The sequence below is a fragment of the Callorhinus ursinus genome, unplaced genomic scaffold (assembly GCF_003265705.2).
Source record: "Callorhinus ursinus isolate GAN/ISIS: 27379988/994484 unplaced genomic scaffold, GSC_fseal_2.0 scaffold76, whole genome shotgun sequence".
Lineage (NCBI taxonomy): Eukaryota > Metazoa > Chordata > Mammalia > Carnivora > Otariidae > Callorhinus > Callorhinus ursinus.
Genome location: NW_027397138.1, coordinates 531,818 through 553,516, shown reverse-complemented (window position 1 = coordinate 553,516; position 21,699 = coordinate 531,818). Strand labels below are relative to the sequence as shown.

The following is a 21,699-nucleotide window of genomic DNA, read 5'->3' as shown; positions in this document are numbered from 1 at the left end:
TCTTATTCCTCTGCACTTTCACAGACTTCTGCCTATACTCTGTAATTACACCAAACACTTGCCACATTAGACCAGAGTTCTTGGGTTACATGGCCACCTCTTTTTTAAATTATAAACTGCTAGAGGATAAGAATCTTGTAACTGGCAAGGCATTTGAACTCAGAGCAAAGACTGCAGTCTGCTAACCTCATTAAGTAACCAATACCACTTTTCTTGGGCCCACAAACTTCAAGGCAGTCAGTCCAAACATTCCTGCTATCCTGTTCATCCCAAGCCTCTCTGCAAAAATGCCAGACCTTCTTGTCTATGCTTCCTCCATCCATTTTCCCTGCTCAGGTCTTCTTTCAGCTACTAATTGTTCCTAACCTTTACACCGGAATCTTTACTTCAGAGTGACTCAAATGCCTCACATCTTCCACGGAATTTTCCCTCCACCTCTCTGCCTCAGCTGACCCCTCCTCCCAGGAACCCACTCCCCTGTAGCCTTTTCTAAAGGAGACTCTTCTCCAGCATCTTAAACCCAGAGGTGAAACCAGCACTTCCCCAGCTCACTCACGTTTCTACACTAGTATTACTTTTCCATCTTCATATGTAAAACACTGACTCCTCCTCTTCCTCCTCCTTCTGGCATTTGCATCTACAGCTTCCCTGTTACTGTCAGCCACCTACCTTTTCATTACTCCCCACTCCCTCAGTAAGGACTTTTTCAGTTGTCTGACTTTCTCTTCTCCAAAGCTTCCCTCTGCTCCAAAGCCATCATCGTGGGAATTTTAACGTCCCCAAGGATAAACCAGCAACCACCTATCTCAAAATTCCTCAGTTCCTATGCCCCTCACCCACATTCCCACTTCAGCAATGTGCTTCTTTGGTCATAGCCTGGACTTCATCATTTCTGGGAATTACTCAGTGTCTATAATCTTACACTCAAGGAAACCAATCCCTGTCTACAGATGGTATCCTTTCCAAATATCTCACTTTTCTTAACTTTTCCTTCATCTAGTCTTCAACATGCTGAAGACAAATCATCCCTCAGCCCCTCCACTGGTCATTACCCTTCATGCTTCTTTGCTCTCCTTCCTCTCACTTCTCTGTCTTACCTGAAATGTACAGTAATAGTTTCAAATCTCTTTGGCAAGCCTTCAGCATCCTTATTTCTTATCCATTGGCCATCACTGCTCTGCTAATCCCTAAGTTTGTATCAATATAACTATCTATCATCTCTGTGCTAAAGCTTAGCTATTATGGAAGAAATCTGCAAACTGGGACTGCTTAAGACTCACAGTTAGAAGCATGAGCTAGGCCCAGGGCAGTGGTCAGCAGCCCATCACATCCAATCAACCCAAAGTCCTACAGAGTCCACCTCCCTATCACTTCGAACGCATCCGTTTTCCCTCCTAATTTTTACTGCCTTAATTCAACACCTCTTACCTGGACTATAGCAAATCACCAGTCTCCTTTCTCCTACTCATCCAATAGGTCACCCCAAACCAATACCAAAGTGATCCTTCAAAAACAGAGATCTGATAATATCATTCCGACTTACATTTTCAGTAATTCCTCAATCCCTCCCAAATTGAGCCCAAACTCCTTAGCATAACACTTGAAGTATTCCATGATCTGGCCCCTGTTCTACATAACTAGCTGTAGCTTCAACTCACCTGAAGCCGTTGGGAATGGCTTGCAGATTCCCCATATCTTCTAGCCATTTCATGCCTCTGTTCCTTTGCTACCCCTGCTGACATTGCCTGCAGTGTCCTTCATAGGCTTCCATGCCCTCTTTGCCCCTATTCATCTTGTAGGCATGACTCTTCCTTTACTGTACACTAGATACATTTTTATAATAACTGTATACTTTATTGCATTTAATCATCTACAAGCTCCTCCTCTTATATTGTTACTAATATAACAGTATTGTTATCTTCCAAGATTATACTACAATAGTATACTATTGTATACTTTTCCAAGATTCTTTCTTTACCACAGACCATTTCCCCTCCTTGCTCTCAATAAAACACGGAAAGTGTCTGAAAAAAGACTATCAGGCACATGTGTTAGTTATTATTTATGACAAATGAATATTACTGCACATGTATTATTCCCCAAGTCAGATTAGCTGCATAAATACTTATAATGGCAAAGCTGCTGTGTCACCTCTTATTAATGCTATTTCTGCCGTGACATATTACAAGTGAGAATATAAATCCCCCCAGTGACTGTAACCAAAGATTTACTAAAGGGGAAAAAACAGCAAGAACTACAATTAAAGACCTGGTATTGACAAAATAATAAGTTATTATGTCTCTTGGACAGTATTATGTTAGAAGTATTAGAAAAATGAATATTATCATCATTATAGAAGCACGTGTCTTGGCACTTTGAACGCCATTTTTTTTTTTAGGTAGATTCCACAGCCAGTGTGCAACCCAATGCGGGGCTTGAACTCACGATGCTGAGATTAAGAACTGAGCTGCGATCAAGAATCAAGGACACTTAACCAACTAAGCCACCCAGGTGTCCCACTGTGAATGCCATTTAAAAATGAAGTCTGTCATTGCTACGGACTGAATTATGCCCCCACCCCAAATTCTTTTTTTAAACATTTTATTTATTTATTTGAGAGAGACAGAGATTGCGAGAGACAGCACGAGTGGGGAGGAGAGGGAGAAGCAGACTTCCTGCTGAGCAGGAGCCTGACGTGGGCTGGATCCTAGGACCCTGAGATCATGACCTGAGCTGAAGGCAGAAGCTTAACCGACTGAGCCACCCAGGTGCCCCCCACCCCAAATTCTTATGTTGAAGTTCTAACCCCCAATGTGACTATAATTGGAGACAGGGCTTTTAGGAGGTAATTAAGGTTAAATGATGTCATAATGGTGGGGTTCCTAATCCAATAAGATTAGTGGCCCTATAGGAAGAAGAGAGAAAAAGCCTGCCACCCCTTTTCCCCCAATTCCTTCCCTCCCCAATCCACCCCCCCCAACAATGAATGCACCTAGGAAAGAGGAAAGGCCATTCGAGGACATAGCAAGAAGACAGCTATCTACATAACAGTCAAAGAAAGACCTCATTAGGAACGGAATTGTCTGGCAACTTGATTTTGGACTTCCCAGACACCAGAACTGGGAGAAATAAATTACTGTTGGTTAAGCCATCCTGTGGTATGGAGGAGCATTACATAATAAAAAGAACTGATCCTAATTCTATCAGGTGTGATTATGAGATTATGTAAAAAAAAAAAAAAATGCTTTTACTTTTTAAATATGTGCACTGAAGTATGTAGGAATGAAAAGACATGATTTGCTTCAAAACAGTTCAGGAAAAAAAAGAACAAGGAAAAGAGATAAAGCAAGTATGACAAACTATTCAGTGTGGGTGATGGGTCATTAGAGGATTATTGTACAATTCTCTCTTTTGTATACACTTGGAAATTTCTTTAGGGGCGCCTGGGTGGCTCAGTCGGCTGGGCGTCTGCCTCCAGCTCAGGTCATGGGGATCGAGTCCTGCATCGGGCTCCTTGCTCAGCGAAGAGCCTGCTTCTCCCTCTGCCTGCAGCTCCCCCTGCTTGTGCTCGCTCGCTCTCTCTCTCTCTCTCTCTGACAAATAAATAAAATCTTTAAAAAATCTTTTTCTTTAAAAATATAATAGCTTTAGAATTTTAAAAAAAGAAAAAAATACTAGTAATTTTAAGAACTCAGTATTTATTTGAACTCAACGACCAAGCTGTTGAAAAGCAGCAGTCTTAAAAGCTGTGGTGGGAAAAGAAAAAAAAAAAAAAAGCAGCGGTGGAAGATGGAAATATTACTAGATGAAAATCAATTGGCCTAAGTTATAGTTCTGACATCATCAAACAAGAAATCTGTGACCATGGGCTTTTCTCCCAATTTCTTAAAAACAGCTTTAAGTGCTCTAGAAAGAGAATGTTGAGTAATTTGCCCAAAGTCACACAGCTAGTTAGTGAAGAGCCAGCGTTGTCCAGATCCAGAGTAGGTAAATAAGAAGAAAAACACTTCTCTGAGAAAACTGTGAGTAGACGATGAATATTCATTCATTTGGCCTGTTTTTGTTTTCCAGGGAACTACATTTCCCAGAACTGTTTACCTCAACTTAATAGATACTCCAAAGCACAGTTTCCAAGAAGAAACAGTTTGTATTTTCCTTTCTTGCTCCCTTTTCTTTCACATTGAATATAAGTTTTATTTCCCATTTTCATGTCTCAGTCTAGCAATAAAACTGGGCTGAAAAAGCCAGAACCAGCTCCTACCTACATTCACCTCAGAGATGTTAGTCTCATCTGTCCTTGCTATATTTTCAAATCTACAAGCATAACTTTCCTCAAGCATCACTCCAACAAATCCTTCGCACTTGCATTTATTATGACAAAGGTGCTTATACAGGCACCCAACAGCCTCCAAATCGAATTAAATCTCATCATCATAGCTTTCAGAGTGTCAGGGCTCCCCACCGTACCTAATTCTAGCCCACACTTACATTCCCTAAAGCTATACAAACCTCTTCCTTGCCACTGGTCATGAGAATCAGACTCTTCCTACCTTCTACTTTGAATATCTTTTAATTTACTCTCTAAATGTCTTTTCTGACCAACTGTGGTTTTTTACTACCTAAGTCTTCTGATGAAGGTTCATTTTCCACAAGAAACCAGTCCTAAGTTATTCTTCTGGATCCTTCCAGTAAATCTAGGCATTCCAACATCTTTGCATGTGTACTCAGTTACAGTTATGTTTATATGGATATGCTAAGTTTATATTGATTCGTTTTGTTCATATTGACTCATTATATAGTACACATACTCCTTTTAAAGAAAGTTAACAATTACCAAACCCTTACCATGTACAGAACACTGGGTTACAGAATAGCCTCCGCCCTTGAGATTTCAGTCCTATAAGAGACATCATACCACATGAGCACATCACTAATACCATGAGAGGTACAAACAAGTACTAGGAGAAAAGGCTCAAAGGAAATGGAAGTAATTTCAGGTTTAGAGGAAAGCAAGACATACATTAAAATGAAGCATTTAAAATTGCTACTTCTACAGGTAAAATGGTCAAATATCAACTATTCCATATGGCTCAATGTGATAAAATGAATAAGACAGAAAAAAATCTACTTGGGTCTTTAAAGATTGTGAGGCACAGATCAGGGCATTGTATATTACAAGCATATGCATACACGAAAAGAAATTTTAAAAAACAGCTTGGGAAAGTATAGGGCATATTCTGTGGACAATGAGTAGTTTACTCAAACCAAGTGGATAAAAGGGCAAAACGGTAGCCTGGCGCCAGACCACTGAGAATCCTAAATGCCAGGCTTAAAAGCCTTGCTAGGAAAAGGCAAGGGGCTCAAAGTAAGGCCGTCTAGGGTGGCTACAATTAAAAAGATATATAATAACAAATGTCAGCAAAGATTCGGAGAAACTGGGACCCTCCTACACTGTTGGTAGGGCTGTAAAATGGTAAGAGCCACTTTGGAGAACAGTCTGGCAGTTCTTTAAAATATGAAACAGAACTTCCAAATGACCCAGCAATTCCACTCCTAAATATATTCCCAAGAGAAATAAAACATATGTCCACACGAAAGAACACATGAATACACATGAATGTACATGAATGTTCACAGCAGCATTATTCATAATGGCCAAAAAGTCCAAACCAGTCAATGTCATCCCCCTGCTAGAAATCCTCCAATGGCTTTCCACTTCCTCTTACCTCAAATAGCCTTCAAATCATTACAGGATCTGCTCCCCAGCTCCTTCTCCAGCTTCCTCTTGTGCATCTCTCTCTCTCCCTTGCTTTTCCTCAGTTCAATCACACTGGTCTTCTTTGAGATCCTGAAACATGCTGGCCCCTCTGCAGGGAGCATGGTTATGCCAAACTCCTTCTTGACTTAAGTTTTCAACTGAAACACCACCTCTTCAGGGAAATCTGACCAGATGCCTCAGACCAGATCCTTCAGCAGTTGTTGGCTCATAGCACTTTGTGTTTTTAGTTTTTACCTAAGAAATCCTGTTCTGGGGTGCCCAGGTGGCTCAGTCGTTAAGGGTCTGCCTTCAGCTCAGGTCATGATCCCAGGGTCCTGGGATCGAGCCCCGCGTCGGGCTCCCTGCTCCACAAGAAGCCTGTTTCTCCCTCTCCCACTCCCCCTGCTTGTGTTCCCTCTCTCGCTGTGTCTCTGTCAAATAAATAAATAAAATCTTACAAAAAAAAAAAGAGAGAGAAATCCTGTTCTTACTTTTCTTTACAAATGTTTGATTAACATCCATGTCCCCTAAGACCACACACTTCAAGAAAGAAGGAACCATGTCAATTTGGCTCACCATTCTGTTCCCAGGACCACTCAGGAAATATTTGTTGAATTAATTAATGAGTGAAAGAATGAAGGAGAATGATCAAAAGATTGGATTATTCTAATCAAAATCATCAGAGACCATAACTAGAATATCCAAGACAAAATTAAAAAGAAATTTGGTAAAGGGAGGGAGGGATCAGAACAAGGACAGAGGAAGATAAATGATCTCATCTGCCTTCTGGAGTTACTGTGCGTATATTATTTTATATATCATAGTGTCCCATTTCCACTTAAACATTTCTTAGCACATGGGGCAAACATTTCTTTAAAGAGATTATGTCTTAAGTGAATGACAACTAATCGTTAACCGCTGGGAATTGGTTTGGGCTATGTGTTATTTCCACTGGGATGGTTAATAGTTGGGAATTGAAAAACCAGAACTTTAGTACTATCAAGCTAACAGCAGTATCCTTGGCCAAATGACTTACTCCCCATTCCCCGTTACAGTTTTATTATCTGTGAAAAGTAACAATTAGACTATTTTAGTGGTGCTTTTTGGTGGTCTTCTACCTCTTTGAGAATCTCAAAGCTATTCTCTGATTTGTTTACAATGTCAGGGACTTTAAGGTTAAGAACGCTGGCCTAGATGATCCCCCCCCTTTATTTTCAAGATTTTATTTATTTATTTGAGAGAGAGAGAGCGCGCGTGCACATGAGCAGGGGGAGGGTCAGAGGGCGAGAGAGATGCAGACGCCCCACTGAGCAGGGAGCCCAACATGGGGCTCAATCCCAGGACCCTCAGATGACCTGAGCCGAAGGCAGACACTTAACTGACTGAGCCACCTAGGCGCCCCTTTTAGTTCAATGTAGTCTAGGGCTTCTGAAATGAGTATTCTACCTTTCATTATATCCATACAGTATCTAAATAAATACTGCAAAATTAAATTGTCCACAAAGTGTATGTGTGTGTATCTATATTTTCTAATTCTATAATCACAGCCTTAGTCTTAAATATGAAGACTCAGACTAAATAGAAAGATTCTAATATTTTATTTCTTACAATAAAGTCTTTAAGAGAATATTTGTGTATAATAAGGTCAAAGGGAAACTAAACCCAATAGCTACACTTATTTCAGGAGCTCTGGGCTATCACTATGTAAATTCAACACCCTGGTTATAGGTAAACAGAAATGACATCCTATCAAGAAATATAAGCTACAATTTCTTTAAATATTTTTATTGTTTTCATATTAAGTGATTTTACCAGAAACTAGATCTTTTAAAATGTATTGGAAAAATATTCTAATTTAGCTAAGTAATGATTCTTTTTCAAATTTATTACATTTAAAATATATATGTGTGATAACTAAGGGAAGAGATCCCCTAAAAATATATATAAGATGGGCTCAGTAAATCTTCTCTCTAAATAATTTCATCACATTGAACTGGAACAAAGAAATATAAACTCAATTGACTCGGGAACATCACCCTTGCCAGTCCTAAACATGGTCATGTTTACAAGGCTTCTTATTCTACGGTGTGCACATTTACTCTAACCTTGTGACCTTAGGCCACTGAAACTTGGTATTAGCTTCAGAGGCCTGACTCATCTGGAGTACTCCGCCGCCAAGGTGAAAAATGAAAACGTATGATTTGGAGTAATTCTGGCACTTGGATCTCTGACAGCACACTCATTTTTCTTTCAAACACCACCTGTGGTTTTCCTTCACAAGTCTCTTTCCAAATCTACAGATCATATTCCATTTCTTACAAGGTTTGCTACCTTCCACATCACAACAAAGTATCTATCCTCACTGGCTCCATTTTTTCAATACCCACCCACTCCTTAATCCCTAGCCATCTGGCTTCTGCCCCTAATGAATCCCGTAAAATGACTCTGTGATTACTAATGATTCAATTGTATAAAAAAAAATTTTTTTTAATTTTTAAATGCTCTTTTCTCGGTTCTGATACTATAAATTCTTATCTCCTTTCACTAGCATATGGTTTTGGTTATCTCATATCTCAGGTGACGAGTAATCAATACTCTTGAGCACCCACTATACTCAAGGTTCTACTGTTTTAGGAACTCCTAAAGATACAGAGATAACAGGCTTTCTGCCTCTGCTGACTTTTTACTCCAATGTACTTAAGTACACACACACACACACACACACACACACATACATACATACATACATACATACATACACCACAATGTAGAATATGAAAAATGAATGAGAGGGACACCTGGGGGACTCAGTCGGTTAAGCGTCTGCCTTTGGCTCAGGTTATGATCCCAGGGTCCTGGCATCGAGTCCTGTATCAGCCTCCTTGCTCAGTAGGGAAACTGCTTCTCCCTCTGCCACTCCCCCTGCTTGTTCGCTCTCACTCTCTCTCTGACAAATAAATAAATAAAATCTTAAAAAAAAATGAACAAGAGAGAAATAAAGCACTTAGAGGTCTGGAATTGAAAAGCTCACATACAGCTTTAATTTATGGGCTTGAGAAAGGTTTTATGAAAGAGATGGTATCTGAGGTTAGTGAAAATATAGAAGAGGTTCAACACCTTCTCAACAATTTCACTAAGCAAAGAAGTGAGAAATTAGGGGATATTAAAGCTATTGCAAGACATAGACCACTTTGGTTGGAGTTCAGGATACTTACAACACACAATCAGAGATAAGCCTGAAACAGGTTTTGATTAGACTGTAGAAGGTCATGACAAATACGTGGATATTTAGATATTTAGTTCTGAAAGCAGTGAGAAGCTACTGAAAGTTTTTATTAAAAAGATTTTTTTTAAAAAAGATTTTATTTATTTATTTGACAGAGAGAGAGACAAAGAGAGGGAACACAAGCAGGGGGAGTGGAAGAGGGAGAAGCAGGCTTCCCGCAGAGCAGGGAGCCTGATGCGGGGCTTGATCCCAGGACCCTGGGATCATGACCTTAGCCGAAGGCAGACACTTAACAACTGAGCCACCCAGATGCCCCTATTAGAAAGATTATTTTAAAAACAGGTCAAAGAACAGATGATAAGGGCAGGAAAATCTATCAGGAGACCTTCCCAAGTCAGAGGAACTGAGGGCCTAAGCTAGCAGTAAAAATGAAACACGAGTGGATGCAAGGAACACCATGGAGACAGAATCAACAGACTTTGGCAAAGAACTCGACATGATGAGAAAGGGAGAGAAAAGGGTCAAAATATGATTCCAAGTCTTGCTGACTCAGAAACCAGTGTGCCAAAATAGCAAAAAAGAAAAGGAGGTAGAATGGTGAGCTGAGAGTTCCATCTTGAAATTTTTAAGATTGAGGTGGCCTCAAGGCACCCACAGGGAAGACATGCAGCACCTCATACACTAGTAGGCCAAAAGATTTCAGTCAGATTTTACCCGGTCATGCATTCATTCATTCGTTCATTTGTTCATTCATTCATTCGTTCATTCGGGCAGTGTTGAGCTATTGCTTACTCAGGGTTGGATGAGTGCACTGTGACAATATATTGATACAGCAATCTTCCATGTGCTCCTAAACTGTAGCCTCATGGGAAAGGCAAACGCCTATTTAAATATCTAGGAATTGATTGTGATGAATGCTTTACAGGCAGTTAAAAAATACTATAGGAGAATAAAGGAAGAAAAGATTCAATGTGGCTGGGAAAGGTTGAGGCCGACCTGAAAGATGTGTCATTTCTGAGGGACACTGGCCTGTTAGAATTTGATGGTAGAGTGGAAGAGGGAAAACATCGGAGACAGAGAACAGCATAAATAGATGATTTGGAGAAGCCGATATGACTGGCTCTGTGGGTCACGGCAGGGGTGGAGGCAAGAAAGGCTGAACTATGTTTCATGAAGAAACCTGGATATGAAAAGCTCACACTCCATTCTGGAGACAGTGGGAGGCCATCAAACATTTCTAAGAAGTGTTATATATTCTGCTGGAGTTAGGAAGCATTGATGGGGGGGGCGGAATTCTACAGAAACTTAGTTAATAGGTTAGTGAATTAGGTCTTAATGGACAACTGAAATAGGCCACAAAATGACAAAAATAGGAAATACAGAAGAAAAAGTTTGAATGAGGTATGTGGAAATATGCACTAGATTTTGATGTTGATGATGATGTTGTTGAATCTGAGGTTCTCACAAAATACCTAAGTGAATGTGTTTACCAAGTAAGTGGCAACACAATACTTTTCCAGTTTTCAGATTTCCTGGAGAGGTTACAGCTACATTTATTTAGCTAAACCCACAACACTGAGTCATGTAGCCTAGGAACAGCATATACAGCAAAAAGAGATGTGAGATTTAGTGAATGGAATTACATTTATTTTCACAAAATAGAGACTGGAGAAGCAGAAGTAGAGAGGTAGAAGTACAGAAAAAAATAGATGGAAAAATCAAAAGAAAAGTGTAGTGAAAGCCAAGAAGAGTGTTTTAAAAAATCAATAGTTAACAGTATGCAACACTATACAGCAAAGGAAAATAAGAGAAAAATCCAATGGATTTATTAATATATGTTAAATCAACTAATATGTCAACATGGTCTATATAACGTTTTTGCAACAATAATCTAGTATGAATGAAAAAAACTGAGATAATGAGGCATGAACTGTCTCAACTTCTTGCCCCTTCCTCAGCAAATTTATCTACATACAAACCAATTCTTTCTCCCTTAGATGATGGATGACATGTCTCTTCTCAGGTTCAAGGGCAGTCTTTCCTCCCAGGCTCTCCATTTTATTCCATCTGGTCTCCTTTGGAAAGCGTGTGTGCATGTGCATGTGTGCATGTGTGTACATGCACAGGTTTTACACAACACTGGACAGTTAGCAGGAACTCAATGGTGAGTTGCTCGGCATCATTAACAACATACTGAATTCCACCTTCAACTACTCTACCAATACCACTCTCCAGTGCTCACCCTCCTTAACCTTTCTGCAGTATGTGATATTATTATCACTGCCTCCCTCTTGGGATGCTTTTCTCTCTAAACTTCCTTTGACATTAAAATTTACTAGAGTTCTCTATACTCAAATATTCTTCTCTAGGTGCTTTTCTTCCAGCTGCCCTCTAAACATAGATAGATTCTCTTTAAAGTTCTAACCTTGGCTCTGTTCTCTGTACTCAATCTCAGAAATACAGACTCCCACAGCTTCACTTAACACCTCTGTGCAAAAGATTTTCAAACAGATCTTTAGTCTTCTCAGTCCCACATCCACAAATACTTGCTACTGTGACCATCTGGCCCCACCTTCTCTCCAATCTTATTTCTCACTCTGATCTTGCTTGGCGACTGCCTGAATCGACTGCCTGAATCGTAGGATAACATTAAATTGGGTAATAAGTAACTAACACCAGATAATATTTTTCAAATTGTTTCTTTCAAATGCAAATAGAAGTATCAGTTAACCAACTATTCTGATAGTCAGCCAGTGAATTATAGGATATTATCACTTCCAAAGACCTCTGAGATTACTCTAGTGAAACTCCTCTCATTTATACAGATAAAGTACAGCACAGAAAAGTGAAGGGAATGGTTTGAAATATCTTACCAAATTAGTGACAGAGCCAGCTATAGAATCAGACCCCCTTTTGACTAAATCACATTGCTTTGTACATGGAGTACAGAACCAAAAGGAGAAATACCCTCAGGGTGCTTATTCTCTAACTGGGGAGATAAAACACACACGCATATACACATGTGTGTGCACATGCACAACACAGACACACCAGTATTTCTTCCACATAAGCTCACTGCATAAGGATGAAGATCAGTTAAGAACAATCAAAGAATACTCCTCGGAGAAGATAAAGTTGAACTGGATTTAGATGTGGGTTAAGAATAAGACTACCAGGGCGCCTGGGTGGCTCAGTTGGTTAAGCAACTGCCTTCGGCTCAGGTCATGATCCTGGAGTCCCGGGATCGAGTCCCACATCGGGCTCCCTGCTCAGCAGGGAGTCTGCTTCTCCCTCTGACCCTCTTCCTTCTCGTGCTATCTCTCACTCTCTCTCTCTCTCTCAAATAAATAATAATAAAAATAAAATCTTTAAAAAAAGAATAAGACTACCAGAAATCAGTACCTTTAGGCCCGTTTCCCATAATTCCTTTAAGTTTTTAGACAACAAACACAGAGAACACAGTCTATGAGAAGACTAGATTGTTACTTAAATCCCTCATTTAGAATTCAATATAAAGCCAAGTGATATTGCAGGATCTGAAGTAAATAAAGATAAGGCTCCAATGACAATCTAATATTATCTGACAGAAGGTTACTACTCCTTGACTCCTCATCCATTTCACTATGTACAAGTGCTTCATTTCCTTTTACTCCACTCAGTAGCCATGTGGCCTTGGGAAGGATGCTCTACCTCTCTGAGTCTTAGTTTCTTTATGTGTAAAATGGAGATGATAAAATCTACTTCATATACTTGGTCATTTATTCAGCTCCCTGTGTTCCAAGTAAGGCCACCCACTCTTCCCCAGCACCTACCCTCCATCAACAGGAGTTAAGAAAGGGCATCAGAAATCCAAATGCTCTGGAGGAGTAAGACTGTCCCTCCATCTCTCCCCCCGGCCGTACCACCACCACTGGGAAAAGTAAAGAGGTACTGTGGGGGACCCGTGCAGGAGCTTAACCCTCCCTCCCCCCTCAACACTCACAGTCTCACCACACTCCATCTTAAAAAAATGTAAGGACTAACTTCATCATATCCTTTAGCTGTTTTCAACAGTTCCCAAAAGAAGTCAGAACTGTAGACCCTCGTCGCCTCTTCTGATCCTATCTTCCATTCACCCCCAACTCCTGTACTTTGGATTTTCAAGGTCAAGCATCAGCAAAATTTCCTCTTCTCTCTCTCAAATGGCCTCTTTTTCGCTCTAACTAAAGCCTGGTCTTCCCAAGGTCACTGCTCTCCCCACAGATCTTTCAAATGGAAAAATAAGGCCTCATTTTCTGTCCTATAGCCCTCTCCCACCACTGTGTCTGCAAACCGGGCGTTGTTCCTCACTGCCACTTGCAGACTACTCTTCCTGTCTGTGTTCAGAAACAACTCAAGCCTTCGATCTCATGCCATTAGACCATACCACCCACGACCAGTCCTTGTTGACGTCATCTACTAACCTCTAAGTCACTCTCTCTCATTCCCTGAAGAATTAGCTCCAGGCTCACATCATTTTAATATTAATACACTTGCCAAAATTCTTACTGATTTCAATATCCAATATCAATGAGCATTCAACATCCTGGCCTCTCAGGTCCTGGACCTCCTCTCCTCCAATGATCTTGTCCTCCATTCTACCTCAGAGATTATAATCATACCCTAAACACTGGTAGTACCAATTAACTGTAAGCCCTCCTTAATTTAAATTTCAAACATTCTGCTGTCTGACCTCCAGCTCATTCTCTCTAGCATACCAGCTAATCTATTTAATTGTTCAATCCTGCCAAGACCTCCACTACTCCTATTATTTCATGTCCTCACTTCTGTCTTTCCCCAATTATTAACTTCTTGGCCTCTCATGACAATCACTCCCTTGCCCTTGATTGCTTCATGGTACTAACCTGGCAACACCCAAATGCTAGTTAAAGCCACCTCTCTGCCTACTTCAGACCGGCACCCACACAGATGAATCAGTACAGAGAAAACCATACAACCATAGAGCCTGGACTGGGTTTGAATTCTAACTTCCCTCAACTAGGCCCTTAACACTGCTCAGCAATCACACCACATTTCCCCAGTCCATAGGCTCTCCCATTCTTCCCAACTATTTCAGGTCTTTCTTTCAGTCTTTTCTTTCTCCACTCTCTACTACCCTCTCCATCCTACAGTTTAGTAGATGATCTAGATTCCTATTTCACTGAAAAATACAGAAGGAATCAAAGGAGATATTCCATGAGCTCCCCAACTACAACTCACGTGCATCTCTTACTTTGGAGAAACTGTCCATACTCTCAGGTAAGCCAGCCCCTCCACTGAACTCCAGCTCGTCTCGTCTATACAAGAAAATCTCCAGCGATTCTTCCCTCCAGTTCCTGCATCATAAAATTGTCCTTCTCTACTCAATCATTCCAACAAGCATTAAAACATGTTATTTCTCTCAACCTCTCCAGATACCACTTCATTCCTCTGAGCTTCTTTCTAGCAAAACTCCTTGAAGGAGATGTCTAAACTCACTGCCTCCAATTCCTGACTTCTCATTCTCTCTTGAGCCCATTTCCATCAGGACAGCAAAAATGCTTTTGTCAAGGTCATCAAGAACATCCACTTTGTTAAACTCAGTTGTCAATACTTAGTCCTCATCTATCAGCAGCATTTAACTGATAATTGATCTCTCTTCCTTGAAATACTTTCTACACTTGGCTTCCAAAACACTATACTCATGGCTACCCTACTAACTACTAGCCACTCTTTCTCACAGATCTCCTATGGTTCCTTCTCACCTTCTTAACCTCTTAACATTGGAGTACCCCTGAACTCTCAGTCCCTGACCTCTTATCTTCTCCATGTCTAGCTCCCCTCCTTAATAATCTCACCCAGCCTCACCGCTTTAAGAGCATTAAGTCGATTAACCCAAATTTATAGTGCTATCCCAGTTTTCTCTCTTGAATTCCAGATTCTAATAACCTATTTAACACCTCCAGGTGGACACCTAAGATGCCAAAAACCAAATTCTTACTCTTCGTCCTGAAACCAGCTCTAACATCTTAGTAAATGGTAATCCTGTCCTTCTCTACTTTCTTGGACCAAAAACTCTGGAGTCAGGAAACTTTGTTGGCTGCACCTTCAAAACATGTCCAGTATCCAACCACTTCTCTCCACCTCTTCTATCATTTCCCTCCGCTGGGTGATTCCAATTGCCTGTAAACCAGTCTCCTTGCTTCTGCATCCCAGTGTTTTTTGTTTGTTTCTGTGGGGGTTTTTTGGTTCTTTTTTTTTTTTTAAGAAATGCAGACTGCCTCATGCAGCACCTCATCTGGATGTAACTGGAGTCTTGGAAACTCAACTACCCTAATGCACCTTGAGAGCTTGTTTGGAGGCAAGAGCAGGGCAGCGCAGCTACTCGTATACCCTTGACCTAAGAAGAACGCTCCTCCTCTATCAGGGACAGTCATCCTCTTCGACCGAGAAAACAGCTTTGGGAGGCATGCACATGGAATGGTGAGGGAGGATGGGACACTCACCTAGACAGGCAGATCACCCTCAGCTCTCATCCCAGTCTGTTCTTAACCCAGCAGCTGGAGTGATCTTTTTGAAACATCTGAGATTGTCACTCCTCTGCAAAAAAAACTTCCACTACCTTCCCATCCCACTCAGAATAAAAACCAAAGTCCTTAAAACGGCCTATAAGGCCTTTCACAATCTGCTCCCACCCTAGCCTCCCAGATCTTAACTTCTACTATTCTTCCTTCCGCTCCCTTGCACTAAAATAGACGCCTGCTGGTCCTCAAACACATCAGTTACCTCTAACTCTCTTCTCCCATATTTCCCCTGTTTTTTTTTCCTTCACTTCCTTCAGCTTCTTTGTGCAAATGCTCCCTTCTTAGTAAGACCGCCCCGGTCATTTTATTTAAAAGTGCAAACCACTCTAAACTCATTCTCTATTCCCATCCTGCTTTATTTTCCCTAGAGTGCTTATTATCATCTGACATACTTTGTGTTTTACTTATTTATTTTATATCTCCTCCATTTAGTTAATAATTACTGACTGCTTACAATATGCCAGGAAGAGTTCACCTACTTATAAAGATTAAATAAAACAACGCATGCAAAGAGTTTAGCACATTACCTGACAAACAGAAACAACAAAACTATGTAAAGTATTTTTACCAAGGGAGACTGGAATAGGACCCCTCCGACTGCCATCAGAAAATGCTAGTTTATCAGACTAAGGTCAAACACAGGACTGGAGGAGTGAAACAAATGAGGCTCTAATGATTTGATCCTTAAGGAACCAAGGAACTAAACTGTCCATAATCAAACAGTCTCTGCCACAGAAAACTTAATTCATTTAAAATAAAACAAGCAGGGGCGCCTGGGTGGCTCAGTCAGTTTAAGTGTCTGACTCTTGACTTTGGCTCAGGTCATGATCTCAGGGTTGTGAGACTGAGCCCTGCATCAGGCTCCGTGCTCAGCATGGAGTCTGTTTGTCCCTCTCCCTCTGCTCTTCCCCCTATTCACACTCTCTCTCAAATAAATAAATACATACATAAATACATAAAATCTTTAAAGAAAAAGACAAGCAAACAAAAATAACCTCTAGAAAAGGAAATTTTATATTTCCCTTCTAGCAATCCATTCCAATTATTAAATCATTGCTGGAAACATAGATCCTTTCTGCTTTCATCACAAATGCCACGTACTACTTTATTTCATAACCAAAAAAGGATGTCCACACTTAAGCATTTAATAGTGGATTATATCATCATACTAAAAAAGCATCTTCACCATATGAAGCAAGGGACACTTTGGCAAATGCTAGCACACAGATAAGCTACTTTCCCACTCCAATCAGGACATGTGAGTTTAAACTACAAGAAGAGGAAGAAAAAAACTGGTCTCATAAATCATGGAAAGTTGATTAGCCTTTCAGAGCACTGACTTCATATTACAAGTAGAAATAAAAATACTTGCTCTTTTTATCTCACTGGGTAGCTATAAAAAACAACTGAAAATGCTATCTGCATTGTAAGATTCTTTTATGGGTAAATCCCATTACTAAAAAAAGGGGGGATGGAATGGAAATCCTGCAACTGATAATGTGCTAAAATGTGGAAAATGAAGTTACTGTTAAAATGTTTAAGACTTAAGTTTAAAGCAAAAAAATAAATACGTATGGGGCTTTCTAAGAAACAAGACATCTTTTCAGGAAGACTTTCCAGCTTCATTCAGCACATTCGTCCTTAATTCATAGCTATTTCTTGGGGCACCTCGGTGGCTCAGTCGTTAAGCATCTGCCTTTGGTTCAGGTCATGATCCCAGGGTCCTGGGATGGAGCCCCGCGTCGGGCTCCCTGCTCCACAGGAGGCCTTCTTCTCCCTCTCCTGCTCCCCCTGCTTGTGTTCTCTCTCTCGCTGTGTCTCTCTCTGTCAAATAAATAAAATCTTTAGGAAAAAAAAAAATTCATAGCTATTTCTTACTAGTTCTTTGCTAATGTTGTCAAGCCAATGTATGTTTCCTAGTTTGATAAAATGCACAGACTAGATAAACCCGTATTCGCCAAGAAAACTTCCCAAATGAAAATCAGAACTCTTTAGAGATTAGCATTTAAAACATACCCATTGTATTAAAAATGGCATCAATAAAATAATGGGCCCAATCTATTTACACTAGAATAACTTAAAGGAAAAACTGATTTACAGGAAAAAACATCAAATAAATACTTAAGATGATCAATTCAATCATTACAAAGAATAAAAGAATGGTGGGGAATGTCATAAAATATGAAAAAAAAAACATGTTATCTCATTTTTGGCAAAAGCCAACTTAAGAATTTGGGCAAACAAATGGAAAGATGATATATAAAGATTCATAGATTAGTGGTCCAAATATTTTTTTTTTTTTTAAGATTTTATGTATTTATTTGAGAGAGAGAGTACAAGCTGGGGAGAGAGGCAGAGGGAGACGGAGAAGCAGACTCCCTGCTGAGCAGGGAGCCCATTGTGGGGCTCAATCCCAGGACCCTGGGATCATGACCCAAGCTGAAGGCAGATGCTTAATCGACTGAGCCACCCACGCTCCCCTCAAATACATTTTTAAATGGCCCTTATTTTGTAACAGTTTCACAGAGAGAGTTCAGTCAAGATTAGAACTGTGGTGTCACTATTCAAATAAAATTATATTCATTGCATAGTATCTGCCTCAGTCAGTAAATGCCACCTCCCCTGCCCCTACATGCACAGATTTCTCCCAATGCATGCTTAACTGAAAAATACAATTATGCTTCCAGACTAAGCCATCATTCTCCATTATCCATATTCCATTTAATTGACTGGCTACAAAAAGCATCATTTCTTATATCCAAGTCCTCTTTTCATCATGACAGTGGTCTTCCAAACAGAGCAGGAAGTGTTGAAGACGTAGGGCTTTGTGAATGATGTTATTCAATGACATTCAAAAGAATTCAATGTCAAAATGGTGACATTCAAATCATAAGGAAGACTAAAGGGTTGAGCTGCAATACAAGATGGTCTCAAAGTTCAAAGCTAAGATCTATGATTCAGAGCAAAAACAAAATTCTGGGATCACAAATGAGTTGAGTTACAGTTCTAAATACTGGCAATATGTGCTAAACTGGGTTCTACTATGTTTTATATTCCCTTCATCTCTTGATAGTTAAAATGCCCCCAACTTTTTCCTCCCACACACACACACGCACACATATACAAATGAACTATTGTCCCACATGTAAATGTGATTCAAAGACTTGTCCTTCCATATCATTTCTTAGCTATACTGCATAAACTTTCCCCATGGGAAGACCCTCACCCAACTGCAACAACATGAGATTTTGTTCCTCATTTTTAATTAGGGTGGGCACTTTTCTGCTCAAATCTCTAATCAGAGTTGTTATTAAGAAATAAAATTAAGTGGCGCCTGGGTGCCTCAGTCAGTTAAGCATCTGCCTTCGGCTCAGGTCATGGTCCCGGGGTCCTGGGATTGAGCCCCACATCGGGCTCCGTGCTCAGTGGGGAGCCTGCTCTTCCTCTCCCACTCACCCTGCTTGTGCTCTCTCTCTCTCTCTCTCTGTTAAATAAATAAATCTTTTAAAAAAAAATAATGGGGCATCTGGGCAGTTCAGTCGTTAAGCATCTGCCTTCGGTTCAGGTCATGATCCCGAGGCCCTGGGATCGAGCCCCGCATCGGGCTCCCTGCTCCGCGGGAAGCCTGCTTCTCCCACTCCCCCTGCTTGTGTTCCTGCTCTTTCTCTCTGTCAAATAAATAAAATCTTAAAAAATAAATAAGTAAATAAATTAAATTAAAAAAAGAAATAAAATTAAGTTATAATCATGATTCCCTTCTGTTCCTATCAGTCCTTCAATGGAGGTACAAAAAAAAAAACCACTGACAAGGTTAAATATATAAGCTATATGATATGGATGGAACTAGAGGGTATTATGCTAACCGAAATAAGTCAATCAGAGAAAGACAATTATCACATGATTTTACTCATATGTGGAATTTAAAAAAAGAGAGGAGCATACAGGAAGGGACAGAAAAATAAAACAAGATGTAATCAGAGAGAGAGACAAACCATAAGAGACTCTTAACCATAGGAAACAAACTGAGGGTTGCTGAAGGGGAGATCAATGGGGGGATGGGGTAACTGTGTGATGGGCATTAAGGAGGACATGTGATGTAATGAGCACTGGCTGTTATATACAACTGATGAATCACTGAGCTCTACCTCTGAAACTAATAATACACTACAATTTAATTAACTGAATTTAAGTTTTTTTTAAAAAGTAGCAAAAAAAAAAGATTCAGAATAATGGAGACTTAAGTGTACTTTGAAATAAAAACAGTCATAATATCTCTAGGGTAGGCAAAACATATTCCTGCCCTCAAGAGCATCAATACCTTTATTTGGATAAGTCAAGTGTGCTATGTCAAAAAAAAATTCTAATAAAACACACATTTTAGAAAGTAATCAAGTTGTTATAGGAAGAATATTTTCTCAAAAGCAACAAAACTGATCAAAACATAACTAGCACTGTGGAATATGCATGTTAATAATACCAATTATTCTTTACACTTATTCATATACAGAGTCCATTTCCTAAGAGGCTCAAAATACCTCTTAGAATAAAACTATAATTGTAGTCTAACGTAGTAAATTCTGATTGGTTATCAACTCTTAGGAAGAGCAGTTAATGACTACATGAACATGCAAACAATTTACATTCACAAATGCATTTATCCAAATTTGCAGAGCAATGGTCCTTGTGAATGAGAAGTCACTCTCACCAGAATTCCCCCCTCCTTAACCCACTCCTCACTCCATCCTAAACCACATTATTCTCTCGATTCCTAATTAAAAAGAATCAAATCAATCTTATTTAAATGCTAACTTCTGGTTCCACAAAATAACCTAATGAACACACATACACACATACATACTGAAGAACAGAACTTAGGTTTACAGTGAGTAAGAAAGGCACAATACAGAACAGCACTAGTCATACTGTTTTTTAATAGTTCTGCCACTGTCTTAGCCAGAGTGACACAGTTTTCCTTCCACCACAAGACCAAAACAGAAATCCCATCATCTGACTCTTAGTCATTCCCCCACATTTACTGGTCTGCTGTTGTTATAACAGAATGTCTTTTTCCTTGCCACACTATTCCTAAGAACAATGTTCCACCCTTTTGGTCTCAAAAGTTCTACTATTTCAAAGTACAGCATTTAGGTGAACAGAGTTATACAAACTAATTATTGGTAGGGGGACAGGAATTACTCTTTAGGTGCTTTTCCAGTGAATATCACTACATGCGTAAATAAGATAAAGTCCTCTCCCTTTTTCTATTTTTTGTTTCAGTTAGGACATTTTTTAAAAATTATACTCATTCCTCAGAATTAGTCAAGCTAAAAACTTGCAAATTAAGACAATTATGTCCAAACAAATAAATTTTGGTACCTACTACAGAAGTATTTCATGCCTCAATACTACTAAACTTACAAGCATCACTGTTAATGCTGCAAAGGGAGAGAAATCTGCCTCCAGAGAGGCAGCCTCTCACCTCCAAATATTCCCATGCCTCAAAGTACCCTTCAGCTTCCTTGGAAGGATGGAGACTAAGAATGTCTACCTCCAATTAGAGGCCTCTCAGCCATCTGCCCTCCTGCTCTTCCCATGTCTCCCCTCCATTTGGGGAGCAGGAACCTCCTGAGTCTCCCTTATCACAGCCTCCCATCTATCTCTTCCACAGACGTCCACTAACATCAACAATGTATTATGTACTGGGGATAGAGCTGACAACAGATTCATTTTCTTCAAGGGACTTACAGCCTAATAAGGAAGGTGCCAAATCTATAAGTATCTCACAGTAGTACAGTATAGGAATGGAAGAATATAAAGGATGCAAAGTAAAGAAGAGGACAACAACGCACAGAACAAGATGTTGAAGTGCTTAGTGGCCGAAAACATAAGCTTCAGGGTCAGAGAGACTTGGTTTCACCACTTAGCAAATAATAATTCAGGTAAATTAATCTCTGTTCTTTTTTTTTTTTTTTTGAGTGGATGAAGTGCATTTCTTTTCTTTCAGATGTGTTTTTCTTTAAAAAAAAAAAAAAAAAAGGAAAAAAGCCTCCTTTCCAGCACCCAATGTCCACTGGGCTTGGAGGGGTGGAGCCAGGGCCAGCCCCCATCTCTGTTCTTTCTTTATAAAATAAAAT

The 21,699-nt window shown here is 39.9% G+C and overlaps 1 protein-coding gene across 6 annotated transcripts in view; it reads right to left on the bottom strand.

Moving 5' to 3' along the window:
* MTMR2 (myotubularin related protein 2) overlaps positions 1 to 21,699 on the bottom strand; it is a 114,557-nt gene that overhangs the window by 77,173 nt on the left and 15,685 nt on the right. Inside the window, exon 1 of one of the 6 annotated variants that reach the window (XM_073887129.1) lies at positions 17,234 to 17,369. The exons of the other annotated variants lie outside the window; for them this stretch is intronic. The gene's annotated coding sequence lies outside the window, so the exon portion shown is untranslated. Of the gene's footprint in view, positions 1 to 17,233; positions 17,370 to 21,699 lie in introns of those variants that run through there. 6 annotated transcript variants of the gene reach the window in all.